Source organism: Marmota flaviventris, chromosome 8 (assembly GCF_047511675.1).
Source record: "Marmota flaviventris isolate mMarFla1 chromosome 8, mMarFla1.hap1, whole genome shotgun sequence".
NCBI classification, from domain to species: domain Eukaryota; kingdom Metazoa; phylum Chordata; class Mammalia; order Rodentia; family Sciuridae; genus Marmota; species Marmota flaviventris.
In genome coordinates, this window is record NC_092505.1 from 79354277 (window position 1) to 79369193 (window position 14917).

Consider the following 14917-nt stretch of genomic DNA (forward strand, 5'->3'; position numbering starts at 1 on the left):
GCTCGACATAGAGTTACAGAACTTGTTTGCCCAATTGGACTTTGATCTTGCTTTGGTTCCAGCCCTTCTTTCTGTGCCCCTAATTATCCATTTTGGAATGGAAATATTTACCATATTCCTTTTTTTAATTGTTTTGGTTACATGAATAGAACCCAGGGGTACTTAACCACTATGTCACATCCATAACCCTTTTTATTTTTTATTTTGAGATAGGGTCTTGCTAAATTAGCTAGGGACTTGCTAAATTGCTGAAATTGTGATCCTCCTGCCTCAGCCTCCCCAGATGCTGGGATTACAGGAGTGGGCTACTGCACCTGGCTGTTCCTATATATATTGGATATATGTAATTTGGTTTTTACAGGGACTTATGCTGAGTGTTTGCCTTGAGTCTCAGTGAAGACATTAAACTTGATTTGCATTTGTCTAATTACTAGAGATGTTGAATATTTTTTCATTTATTTGTTGATCAAATGTATATCTTCTGAGAAGTGTCTGTTCTGATCCTTAGCCCATTTATTGATTGGGTTTTTGGGTTTTTTTGGTGTTAAGTTTTTTGAGTTCGTTATGTATCCTGGAGATTAGTGCTCTGATGTGTGTGTGGCAAAAATTTGTTCCCAAAATGTAGGCTCTCTTTTTACATCATTGATTGTTTCTTTTGCCAAGAAGAAGCTTTTAAGTTTCAGTCCATCTCATTTATTAATTCTTGATTTTATTTCTTGTGCTTTAGGAGTCTTGTTAAGGAAATCAGGGCCTAATCTGAAGTGATGAAGATGTCATCTCATGCCAGTCAGAATGGCAGGTATCAAGAATACAAACAACAATAAGTGTGGGTGAGGATTTTGGGGAAAGGCACACTCATACATTGCTGGTGGGACTACAAATTAGTGCAACCAATCTGGAAAGCAGTGTGGAGAGTCCTTAGAAAACTTGAAATGGAATCATTGTTTGACCCAGCTATCCCACTCCTTGGTCCATACCAAAGGACTTTAAAATCAGCATTTTAAAGTAACACAGTTACAACAATGTTTATAGCAGCTCAATACACAATATCTAAACTGTGGAAGCAACCTATATGCCCTTCAATAGATGAATGGATAAAGAAACTGTGATATATATATATATATAATCGAATATTAATCGGCATTAAAATAGAATAAAATGGCATTTTCAGGTAAATGGATGGAGTTAGAGAATATCATGCTAAGCAAAGTAAGCCAATTCCAAAAAAAAACAAAGGCCAAATGTTCTCTCTGATAAGTGGATGGTAATCCATACTGGGGACGGGGCATGGGAAAAATAAGGAGGAACTTTGATTGGGCAAATAGGAGGATGGGATGGGGAAGGGGCATGGGGGTAGGAAAGATGGTGGATTATTACCCTGGGTACATGTATGACTGCACATATGGTACGACTATACATTGTGTACAACCAGAGAAATGAAAAATAGTGCTGTAATTGTGTACAATGAATGAAAATACATTCTGCTGTCATATATACCGAATTAAATAAATACATAAATAAATAAATAAGTTAATGAAAACAAAAAAGGAAACAAACAAAAGAAGACATTAGATTTAAACTTTTGGAACTGTTGAGACTATGGGGTCTCTTGAAGTGGACCAAATATATTTTGCATTGTCAGATGGGAATGATATTTTGGGGGTCCAGGGTGGAATGTTATGGTTTAGATATGTGGTGTCCCCCAATAGTTCATATGTGAGACAATGCAAGAGGGTTTAGAGGTAAAGTGATTGGATTATGAGAACCTTAACCTAATTAGTACTTAACATAATCATTGATCCACAAATTAACTGGGTTGTAACTCTAGGCAGGTAGTGTGTGGCTGGAGGAGTGGGTCACTGGGGCATACCATTGGGGTATATATTTTGTCCATGGTGAAGAGACCTCTCCCTCTTTCTCTCTCCTTTCTAGTACCATGTCCCCAGCTGCTTTTCTCCATCCCACACGTCCGCCATGATGTTTTGCCTCATTTCAGGCTCTGGAGAATAGAGTCAGTCATCTATGGATGGAGACCTCTGTAACTGTGAGCCCCCAAATAAACATTTCCTCCTCTAATTGTTCTTATCAGGTCTTTTTGGTCACAGCAGTGAAAAACCTGACTAAAACAGGTCCCAAACAGAATACAATAACTATGATCAGTATGTAAATGTTTTTTCCTAGCAAAGAGAAACTTTAAATAGTACTAATTTTAAAGTTCCTTATGACCTTATCATAAAAGAGCTTTCTATCTGAATTTTAGTATGCTATGCAGTCATAAGGTCTTTGCAATTACATTGTGAAAAATCATTATTTTACAGATCAAAAAATCTAAGATCCAGAGTAGTTATGGACTGGGGGCTAAGATGAACAGGTAGCAAGGCAGGAGCTTTAATCTAGATCATCACCTTGACTACCAACCCAGAACTCTTTAAACCAAATAGTGAGGCAAGTATAAAACTCCATAGAAACCACTTTCCTGATCAGCATTTTTTTGTGGCAAATTTATTTACTTATTTAATGAAGGGTGATACAGATGTCAGGTATTTATGATAACATTTATGACCACCATTTTACTTTCTATTTCTGAATTTGGCTTTTGAAAATTCTACATATAAGTGAGATAATGTGGTATTTGTTTTTCTGTGTCTGTATTGTTTTCTTAGCATAGTGACTTCTAGATTCATCCATGTTAGAAATAATGCTCATCTTTTACCTCTCCAGAAATTTTAAAAATTCACTTCTGCCCATAGTTTAACTAACCTCAGCTAACCAGAGCTGCTGATTTCTAATCTCTCATATTACTCTGCCTAATAGCATAGATTTCCTTGCACATTGTCATGATGATTCTCCAATAGAAAAAAGGAGGTGGGCATCTTCATTATATCATTTTATACCTCTGTAGATCCACATGAACTTTAAGACCCATGGCTTTAAGTATAGATATTTTAAGTTTGTAGTGCATTAAAAAAATGAATTTTATTTCCTGTGTGGTGAATTAATAGTTAACAGTTATTGAGAATAGACTAGCCCAGGATTTGTTCTATGTATTTCATGTTTATTAACTCAAGTACTTAGACAAGCCCAAAACATATATGAATTCCTGGTAAAATAATCTTTTCTAAAAAAATATTTTTAGTTGTCACTGAATCTTTTATTTTATTTATTTATTTATATGTGGTGCTGAGGATCAAACCCAGGGCCTCACACATGCCAGGCAAGTTCTTTCCACTGAAACACATGTCCAGCCCCTGATAAAATAATCTTTAGGTTTTTTATTTAAAGCTCCATATGCCTGTTAAATAAAATGAGAAAAATAATATCAATTACCTAGAAAAATTATCTGGCATCTGATCTAACTAGTTAACATTTTGACATATTCTTATATGTGTGTGTATGTTTTATAGACATACACACTTACAGTTAAGACAATATACTTTTTTAACTACATACACAATTTTATGATTCAATACTTCTTGACATAAAGATATGAGCTGTAGATTAGTTTGGAGGAAGGAGCGATAGCCACAAATATTCTTTTTACTGAAGAAGGATCCTTTTCCCTTTAGAAGGGTTACAACTTCTCACTAGTCCCATATCCTCAGAATGTATGAGAAAGATGCTCAGTGGCACTGACAAATAACAACTTGGGAGGAAATGGATAAATGTAATTAGTCTAAATCTTTTTTATTTTGGTCCACTTTCTGTTATTTTGAAGAAACAAATAAAAAATCTCTGTATTTCCATGAACTATATCATTAAGCATACACCTGTCAACATTTTCTGAAGGGTGATTCTTATATGAAACGGGGCATCCCTAGTGCCATGGGAAAAATAACAAGTGGAAAGAAGACCTATGCTTGGGACTCCAAAAAGAGCTCTTTTGTTGATAGTTCCTATTTCATATTACATGAAAATATAGAACAGATAAAATGGTAAATTACTATAAAAAGCTTTCATTAAGAACTAATACCTTTCATCAACCCTAGCATAGAAAAAGACTGCAGGGCTCAAAACTAATGTTTTGGAACAACAGATGGGAGAGATTCTGATTGTTTTGGAGTATGTCATAAGGAGTTGAGAGATATCTTGCAGGTTTTATCAGAGTTAAGTTTACATATCTGGAAAAGAAAGAAGATATAATAATCATTTGAGTTGAGTTTTCATAGCAATCTGGATTAAACACATGGTGAGAATATAAGAAACCAGCTGGGAACCCTCTGTCTTGGGGCTGATGCAATTGGTAAATTTTATGCACTTTTTTATGGTACTGCCAATTGTGGGTGATTTAGTTATAATGGAAATTTTTATAAAAGTGAATAATACCATCAATTATTAATAAGGAAATCAAAGGTGGACAGACATTGAAAACATCTACTAAACTTATCAGAGGAGTTCATATAAAGGCAAGGTGATTTAATGTTACAGATGAGAACCTGACATCTTGGTGACCCCTTAGTTTTAATGTGAGGCTAATGTCAACCAATTTTTAGTTATTTGGGGATATCAGTTACACATGGAATTAACACTTCATATTAATGTAATAAAATATTTAAAGTAAAGTTTTTTTCTGTTTCTGGACATTTGTAGTAGTTTTTAGTGCTAATTCTAGAAGAACCTTAGATGCCCTCAAAGCATTTGATAAAATTCATTGTATCTTCAGGATAAAAATTCTTAACAAATTAGGTATGTAAGAAGCATACTTCAACATAATAAAGATCATATATGAAAAACCCACAACTGGTATAATAGTGAATGCAGAGAAAATTCAAAGTTGTCCTCTAATATTTGGAACAAGACAAGGATTCCCACTTTACTCATTTAATCTTGTACTGAAAGTCTTAGCCAGAGCAATTAGACAAAAGAAAGAAAGAAATCATAACCAAACTAGAAAGGAAGAAGTCAAATTGTCTCTGCAGAAAACATCTTATGTGTAGAAACACCTTCAAGGAAGACATACAAATGACCAATAAGTATATGAAAAACTGCTCAACATCACTAATCATGAAACACTGCTCAACATCACTAAATCACACTGCATATCTTCTCACCTCAGTTAGAAAGCCTGTCATAAAAGCAACAATAATAAATGTTGGTGAGAATGTGGAGAAAGGAGAAACTGTGTATACTGTTGGTGGGAATGTAAATTAGTATATGGAGTTTCCTCAAGAAACTAAAAATGAGCTATCATTATGACCCAGTTATATTGGGTGTATAACCAAAGGAAATGAAATCAGTATGTCTAAGAGATATTTGGAGATATCTTCCCTTTCATGTTTATTGCAGAATTATTTACAATAGCCAAGATGTGGAGTCAATTTAGGTGTCCGTCAATAGATGAATGGTGTATTTGCAAAGTGGAATATTTTTAGCCAGATAAAAGAACAAAATCCTGTTATTTGTGGCACGAGGATATGATGTTCAGAGAAATAATCCAGACACAGAAAGACACAAAGCATATGCTCTTATATGTAGAAGCTAAAAATGTTGATTTTAGAGAGGTAGAAAATAGAATAGAGGTCACTAGAAGGAAGTATTGGTGGGGGCGGGGAGGGGGTGGAAACAGAGAAGGGTTAGTTACTGAGTACTAAAACACAGCAGGATTAAATTCTGATTTTAATACTATAATAGGGGACTACAGTTAACATTAATTTTTTGTGCATTTTGAAATAGTTATGAGAGAATTTTTAAATGCTCTCAACATGAAGAAATAATAAATGTTTGAAGAGATGGAAATGCTAATTACTCCGATTTGATCATTGCACATTGTATTCATGTGCTGAAACATCTCACTGTACCCTATAAATGTGTACAATGATTATATGCCAATTAAAAAGCATTGAAAATTCTTCAAATGGAAATTCTAGAATTTAAAATGATATAATTAAAATTAAAAGCTGAATAGATGCTGATTAGATGTAGCTGATTTAGACATTAATAAATGATTAGAATCAGAAAAAATATCTATTACAAAGCACAGAGAAAAAAGGGAATGGAAAATATATTTTAAAATCTTTTAAAAAGATAATATATGTGAAATAGTGAAAATATTTAACATATATAGAGCGGAAGTTTTCAAAGCAGGAAAAATGGACAAAGCAGACAAAATTAGAAGATAAAATGACAGAATTTTACATAGTATCTACTCACAAATAAAGCCATAAACTCCATGCAAATTAAATACAAAGGAAACAATATATAGGTGTATTTTTTTAACCACAATTGTTAAAAATCAAAGACAAAGTGAACATACTAATACAAGCTAAAGGAAGAAATGCATGATCTTCAAAATAGCAGTAACAAGATTGACACTTGAATTCCCAAAGAAAATGAACCACAACTATCAAAATGACACCTAATGTCAGAGCTAGAACATAGGAGGGTACTCGGATTCTGTACCACTAGAACTAATTTCCAAAGTCCAAGTAAAATAAAGACCCCCTTTAACATCATATTAAAAAATCAGTTCCAGGACCAAATATGAAAGATAAAAAATAAAGCTTCTGAAAGAAAACATAGACTATATTTATGGTCTTGTTTTTCTTTCAGTCAGAAAAACACCTTTTTTGTAAAAAAAAAATCAGTTTTATAATATATATGTGTATAATACAATGTGTATAATATGCACAGAGTAAGGAAGGAATATTAAATGGACAGGTGCTGAGAGCCATAGCCAAGTAGGACACATGGCATTTTTGGTTGAAAGGTGACCCTGCTCAGGGATTAGGGTGGCTCCAGGTTTAGGGTGGATCCTGCTGGATTAGAGTGGCTCCAGGTTTAGGGTGGATCCTGCTGGGAATAGGGCGTATCCTGCTGCCTCAGGTGCCCGCTCCTTGAGTTCCCGTTGTGTTCTCGCAGAGTTCTGAGAGAATTGGTACGCAGAGCCCGGTGGAGGGAGTGTATTTTTCCCAGAACGTGTGTGTAGAGTGCCGGTGAGAGTTCGGGAATAAAGAGTTGCTGTTGGAATCTGCAAGTTTTTGTTGTGGCTCGGTTATTTTGTGCCCAGAAAGACTGCGGCATTTGGCGGCCCGTGCGGGGAACGTCTGAAGCTTAGAGGTAAGTGAAATTGCTTGCCCCTGAGGGAAGGCGAGAGAATGGGTGACCATTTCAAAAAACAATGTGTTCTTGTTTTGATTTATTTTGTTTTTGTTTCAAGTTGCCTATCCCTAGAACTTTCTCAGGCAAACTGGGAAAAATGGTTGGCTCAAGGTTTGAAGTTTTTTGGCCCTGAGGAAGAGAAAATTGATACAACAATTTTTTTATTCCGTTTTTGTTTCATTCAGTTTTGGTTTTGTTTTGTGTTATCTTATTGGGTTGCGTTATCTTTATAGTAGATTAGAAATTAGTAAAAAACAAACCAAAAGAGTGTTAAGTAAATTGTTAGAGGTTCAAACCATGGAGAAAGACATTTTAGATCAAGCAAAAGAGAAGGTCTCTCGAGCTAGTCAGACAGAGGAAGAAAATTTAAAGGAAAAGGGGCTATTAGGAAAAAAGCTACAACAGGAGGCTGCTACTAACTCCATTCTATCACCAGAGGGCGTAATTCAACCAACAGCTCCACCTATGGAGACAGCTGAGTGGCCCTCAACCCCCATAGGTGATAAATGGGATCCTGAGACAGGACCTCAAAGATTAGCATGCCCTATACTTGAGCAGGCAGGAGGGCAGCGAATTCACCATGCTTTATATTTCAAAACAGTGAAGCAGTTAAAGGAGGCTGTAACAACCTATGGTCCCCAAGCACCCTTCATGGTAAGCATGGTCAAATCCATTACCAACTTGGACATGACGCCAGCAGATTGGGCTAGCATGTGTAAATCTGTGCTAAATGGAGGACAATATTTGTTATGGAAGGTTGCCAATGAGGAATTTTGCACGGAGACAGCTAGGCGAAATGCAGCAGCCGATTACCCTCAAAGAAATCTAGATATGTTGTTAGGAAAAGGACCTTATGAGGGTCAATGGCAAAAAATTGAATATGATCCTGCTATATATGCACAAATTGCTGCAGACGCAGTTAGGGCATGGAAGACTTTACAAGGACATGGAGATTTACAAGGCCAGTTATCTAAGCTAATACAGAGAGTTAATGAACCTTACGCTGAATTTGTAGATAGGCTTATTCAAACAGCTGCCAGAATTTTTGAGGATACAGAACAAGCAATGCCATTAATAAAACAACTGGCTTATGACCAAGCAAATCGTTACTGCAGAGAAGTCATTAGACCATGGAGACATGAAGATTTAAACACATATATTAAATTATATAGAGACATTAATGAACAAGGGCAAGTCTTGGCAGCTGCAGTACAACAGGCTTTAGATGCCAGGCCAAAAACATGCTACAATTGTGAACAAACAGGACATTTTAAAAGGAATTGCCCCATAGGAAAAGGGTTTAACAAAACTAGGTATAAAAGGAATAGAATACCGGGTATTGGCCCACGATGCCGTAGAGGGAGACATTGGGCTAATGAATGCCGTTCTCAAACCACCATAGAGGGTACTCCCTTATTAAAAAATGGTCAAGGACAAGGTATTTACCCACGATATCGTGGAGAAAGGCATCAGGCTCCATTGCCAAAAAAAGGACTGGGGGGCACAATGCTCCGGGGCCCACAACCACAAATACACGGGGCAGTGGAGGAACCCAGCAACACCATCAGGGTAGTGCCCAGGACACATTGTCCATTAAATCCCTCATCAGACAAACCAGAGGGAGCGCAGGGTTGGACATCTGTGCCTCTGCCAGAGCAGTACTAACTCCAGAGATGGGAGTTCAAATCATTCCCACAGGAGTAAAAGGACCTCTTCCCCAAGGAACAGTAGGCTTATTATTGGGACACAGTTCTTCTACACTAAAAGGACTTATGATAAGTCCTGGGGTAATTGATCCCGATTATGTAGGTGAAATAAAAATTATAGCTAGCTCTCCAAGAGGTATATCAGTAATTTCACCAGGAGATAGAATAGCACAGTTATTAATAATACCCAGCCTGCATGATAAATTTTCCAGTCATAGTGTAGAAAGAGGTTCCAGGGGATTAGGCTCCACAGGTGTAGATTGGGCTATGCTGTCTTTAAATTTAGATTCTCGCCCAATGCTAAAACTAAATATTCAAGGACATGAATTTAATGGGCTACTGGACACAGGTGCTGACCTTAGCATCATATCTCGTCAAGAATGGCCAAAACATTGGCCATTACAACAAGCCACTCAAACGATTCGAGGCCTAGGAGTGGCGACTAATCCCCATAGAAGTGCAATGGTATTAGATTGGAAGGATCCTGAAGGATGTGAAGGAACTATACAGCCATATGTATTGGATCATCTTCCTATAAATTTATGGGGACGAGATGTCCTAGATCAATTAGGTTTGACGTTAACAAATAACATCAATCCTAACGTGCCCACTACTAGGGCTAGACAAGGCTTTAGGAAAGAAAAAAGATTAAGAGAACAAGAACAAGGTATAACAGCACCAATTCAAATAGATCAAGGAATAAATAGACATGGATTGGGTTTTCAGAAAGGGCCACTGAGACAATCAAAATTACTTGGAAATCAGAAAGACCAGTATGGGTTCCTCAGTGGCCCCTGACTAAAGAAAAGATACAAGTAGCCCATGACCTGGTCAAACAACAATTAGCGGAAGGACATATACAACCTTCCGTATCTCCCCATAATACTCCCATTTTTGTCATCAAAAAGAAATCTGGTAAATGGAGATTATTGCAAGATTTAAGAGCCATTAATAATGAGATGGTTATTATGGGACCTGCTCAATCAGGGATTCCTCAATTGTCTGCTTTGCCAAAAACCTGGCATGTTTTAGCTATAGATATTAAAGATTGTTTTTTTCAATTCCAATTCATCCCGAGGATAGTCCATGTTTCGCATTTACTATCCCTGCACTAAATCATGAAGGTCCTGATCAGAAATATGAATGGAAAGTACTCCTTCAAGGGATGGCTAACAGTCCAACTATGTGTCAAATTTATGTTAACAAAGCAATCCAGCCACTTAGAAATCAAAATCCTCAACTACAAATATTTCACTATATGGATGATGTATTATTAGCACATAAAGATAAAAACACATTGCTGGAATGTTATGCCACACTTAAAAACTTATTAAAAAATTATAATCTAGAGATAGCAATAGATAAAGTACAATTAAATTTTCCAATTAATTATTTAGGAGTTCTATTATCCTCAACCATGGTCCGTCCACCAAAAATTCAAATACGAGTAGATCAACTCAAATCACTTAACAACTTTCAAAAGTTATTGGGAGACATAAATTGGAGAAGGCCTTATCTAGGCATAACAACAGGAGAGTTGGGACCTTTATTTGATATCCTAAAAGGTCCATCAGATCCAAATTCACCCCGCATGTTAACTCCTAAAGCAATAAAGGCATTAAAAATTATTGAAACATATATGGAAAATATGCATTTGGATAGAATTGATATAAGTTTGCCTTTATTATTTATTGTACTACCAACAAAAAATATTCCTACAGGAGTATTTTGGCAAGAAGGTCCATTATTGTGGATACATTTATCTTATTCTCCTAACACTATTCTTACTAGGTATCCTGAGGCTGTAGGACAATTAATACTCAAAGGAATAAAAGCAGCGAAGGGAGTGTTTGGAATTTCTCCCAATAAAATTATCACTCCATATACTATGGATCAAATTGATGAGTTAGCTAATGAGTTAAATACTTGGGCAATAATCATGTGTAAATCTAATGTTTCATTTGATAATCACTTACCATCTAATCCTTTGTTGTCTTTTTGGTCTTCGCATCCTGTAGTTTTTCCAAAAATTACAAGAAAAACCCCTATCATGAATGCTCCAAATATATTCACTGATGGGTCAAATAATGGTACAGCAGCAGTAGTTATCCCTGATCAAACTTTTACATTTTTAGTACCCAAACAATCAGCTTAAAAGGTAGAGCTTAATGCAGTATTACAAGCTTTTGTGATGTTTAAAGATTCTGTATTTAATTTATTTTCTGATAGTCAGTATATAGTTAATGCTATAGTATCCCTTGAAGATGCTGGTAGGATTTCTCCTTCCTCTACTGTTTTCTCTTTGTTTTCCACTATACAAAGTCTAATCTGGGACAGAAAAGATCCATTCTTTATAGGACATATCAGGGCACATACAGGATTGCCTGGAACCCTTAGTTTGGGCAACGATTTAGCAGATAAAACTACACATGACATACATATTTTCTCTACACTAGAAGAAGCTACAAATTTTCATAAAAGGTTCCATGTCAATGCTAATACTTTACAAAAGCATTTTAAAATAACTAAGGAACAAGCCAGACATATAATAAAACAATGTCAAAATTATGTGACCTTTTTACCACAAGTTAATCTTGGAGTCAATCCTAGAGGATTGATACCTAACCATATTTGGCAGATGGACATCACACACTTGCCAGAATTTGGAAAATTAAAATATTTGCATGTTACAGTTGATACTTCTTCCGGATTTTTGATGGGCTCCCTTCATGCCAGAGAAAAAACTAAAGATGTTACAGCTCATTGCTTACAAAATTTTGCCACTGTGGGCGTTCCAAAACAGTTAAAAACAGATAATGGTCCTGGCTATACCTCTAACTCTTTTAAACAATTTTGCTCATCATTTGGCATTACTCATATAATAGGAGTCCCATAAAATCCACAGGGACAAGGCATAGTTGAAAGAGCTCATCAAACTATTAAAATGTACTTATTAAAGCAAAAAGAGGGAATTGGAAAGGGGTATGTATCCCCCAAAGATAAACTTAAAATAACCCTTTTTACTCTAAACTTTTTAAATTTGGATTCATCAGGGCTCAGTGCTGCTGAAAGGCATATGTGTCCAAAAAATGTACATAAGCCGAAGGTACTTTAGAAAGATATTCTAATAGGACAATGGAAAGGTCCTGATCCAGTGATTGTCTGGAGTCGGGGTTCTGTTTGTGTGTTTCCACAGGGAGAACAGCAGCCGATTTGGATTCCAGAGAGACTAACCAAAGCGATTTCTACAGACCAAAAAAAAGATGATTTGATTCAAATCCATAACAGCTGATATCCAGAGCTCCAGCTTGGCTATTCTTACATCTGGGACAATGATTAACCAGGATGCTTTTTTCAATATCTATTTTATTGCCTTTTCCCACATCATAAAGTTCTATTTTATTTTTTGAGCTCATACAAACCTAGGTTAATGTTTTTCTGATCAGTTTTATTTTTTGACTGTGGATTTTTTAAACATTGCAATTGAGATTTTACCTGTGTAAAACTACAAGGCCTTTACTATTGTCTTATGTGTTGTATGTTTGTGTGCACTCTTGTGTTTTGTGTTGTATGTCTGTGTGTGCGTATGTCCATATATCATATATGAGGAGCACTCATGAAAAAATGGATCCGAATTTTTTTATTCACGTGATTTTAATAGTTTAATTTAAATTAGGCAAACAGCTGTTAAGGATTATTTTTAAAGGTGGTTAAGAGATCTGTTTGTTTACTTTCACCTTTCCTTTTCATTATATTTAATAATTCTGTTCAGGATAATGTCAATTGTTCAGAAAATTGTTTTCTTAGTACCTGTTGGAATGTTACATATTTTTTTTTAGCATCATTGCCAGAATTCCTATCTTCATCCCAGTGCCGGTGAAGACAAAGATAAAACCAAACTGCAGCTTCTTCTATAGCTATCACAGTAAACTGTATAAACTGATGCATCAATGAATAATAACTCAACAAGTAATGCTCAATCAAGGAGTTGATTTACTTTGGGAGGAAATGAATATATTGATAGATTCCTCCGCTTTGAACTGCTTGCAGAACTTGCCTGGACTATGTATCACTTGTATACATTGTGAACTATCTGTTGGTGCAGCGAATTGTGGTAGTGCTGGCCTATCTTTGCTGATGGTGTCACCAGTGATACAATTTTTCCAAAGGAGCCGTCAATTGGCTTGGTGTCGTGGCATTTCTGTATCCTCCTCCCTTCTGCTAGTGATGGTCTAAAATTTGCGGGCCAACAGAGGTTAGGCAAAGAACCTCACCCCCCCACTGGCACCAAGGCCAAATTTGGGGGCCAACAGAGGTGAGGCAAAGAACCTCACCCCCCCACTGGTGCATAGGCCTATCCACAAGTATGGCTGTATGCTGGACCGGTAGTCAGTGACGGGTATGATCCAATTGCAGTGGTACCAACCTAAGACAGGAGGCTGACGCCTAGAGGTCAGCTCATCCGATGACGGGTAAGGACCATATGTTGAATTGGACAACCTAACAGGCACGGTCCCAAAGCCACATTGCTTGTTGTTTAATTAATCAGAAGGGGGGAGATGCTGAGAGCCATAGCCAAGTAGGACACATGGCATTTTTGGTTGAAAGGTGACCCTGCTCAGGGATTAGGGTGGCTCCAGGTTTAGGGTGGATCCTGCTGGATTAGAGTGGCTCCAGGTTTAGGGTGGATCCTGCTGGGAATAGGGCATATCCTGCTGCCTCAGGCACCTGCTCCTTGAGTTCCCATTGAGTTCTCATGGAGTTCTGAGAGAATTGGTACGCAGAGCCCTGTGGAGGGAGTGTATTTTTCCCAGAACGTGCGTGTAGAGTGCCGGTGAGAGTTCGGGAATAAAGAGCTGCTGTTGGAATCTGCAAGTTTTTGTGGTGGCTCATTTATTTTGTGCCCATACAGACTGCGGCAGACAGGCATGAACCCACCAGCTGAGAGTAGAACATTATCAGTACTTTTGCTGATCCTAGATTGTCCTTGCTCTTCATGTTCCCTCTCTGTCCAAAAAGAAAAACAAAACAAAAAAACACCATCCTGAGATGGTGGTTTTATACCTGGGAGGGTTTTATATGACAATAACTGTTTAAATTTTGTCTCTTTCTGCTTCTCATAGTTCTTTTTTGATTTTGTTCAGTCTGTTGTTTAAAGCATTTAACAATACAGATGAATACAACCGGTGTGATTTGTGCATTTTTACTGCATTAACATATGACAAATTAGCATTCTTGTGTTGATGGTATTCAAGCTTATGTTAGGTTTTTGTGGTTCTGAATAACATCACACTATTTTGTGTACAAAATATACAATAATTTATACATATACAATACACATATGCAATAATTTCTCTAGTGTATATCCCTGATAGAGATAAGGTATACACATATTCTACTAAAAAAAAATCTTTAATGTAGTCAATAGGCAAGCCACAGAGTAGGAAAGTTTATAGATAAAGAATTTCTTGTAAAAAAATAAAAATAAACAAAGGGCGGGGATTTTGGCTCAGTGGCAGAGCACTTGCCCCACACGCATGAGGCACTGGGTTTGATCCTCAGCACCACGTAAAAATAAATAAATAAAATAAAGGTGCTGTGTCCATTAAAACTAAAAAAAAAATTAAAAAAATAAACAATGAAAATAATGCCCAGAAGACTTTTGAACAAGCTCTTCATCAAATGATCTACAAATGTGTGCAAAGGCATTATTATTAGGGAAATGTAAATCAAGCCACAATGAGAAAAATTCTTTTCTAACAAATGGTGAATATTTAAAAAGTTAAAACTGTCAGCAGAAAATATGCAGATGTGGAACTCCAGCTCTGCTTTGAGAGAAAAAAAAAAATGGCACTTTGGAAAACTCTTTGACAGCAAAAACTGCACATTTACATAGAACAATTTGACTCTTATCTATACTTCCAAGAGGAATGCTTACATATGCATATGAATTGTCATAGTACTTGTCATAATAGCCTCAATTTGGAAACAACACAGTGTTTATCAGCATAAGAAAGGATTAATATGACACATTTAGACAGTGGAAAATCTCTTCAGCAATTAACTTGAACAAACTCAGTTTAATGCAAAATCAGAATGAATTTCACAGCACAATG

At 36.4% G+C, this 14917-nt stretch overlaps 2 protein-coding genes across 2 annotated transcripts in view; one reads left to right on the top strand and one right to left on the bottom strand.

The window, feature by feature from the left end:
• The window catches only part of LOC139706664 (spidroin-2-like), a 33812-nt gene extending 31763 nt beyond the window's left edge, over nt 1-2049 (top strand). The window contains exons 8-9 of the mRNA XM_071614916.1: nt 728-799; nt 1933-2049. The gene's annotated coding sequence lies outside the window, so the exon portion shown is untranslated. The remainder of the gene's footprint in view (nt 1-727; nt 800-1932) is intronic.
• The window catches only part of St3gal6 (ST3 beta-galactoside alpha-2,3-sialyltransferase 6), a 330280-nt gene that overhangs the window by 122256 nt on the left and 193107 nt on the right, over nt 1-14917 (bottom strand). The window lies entirely within an intron of this gene.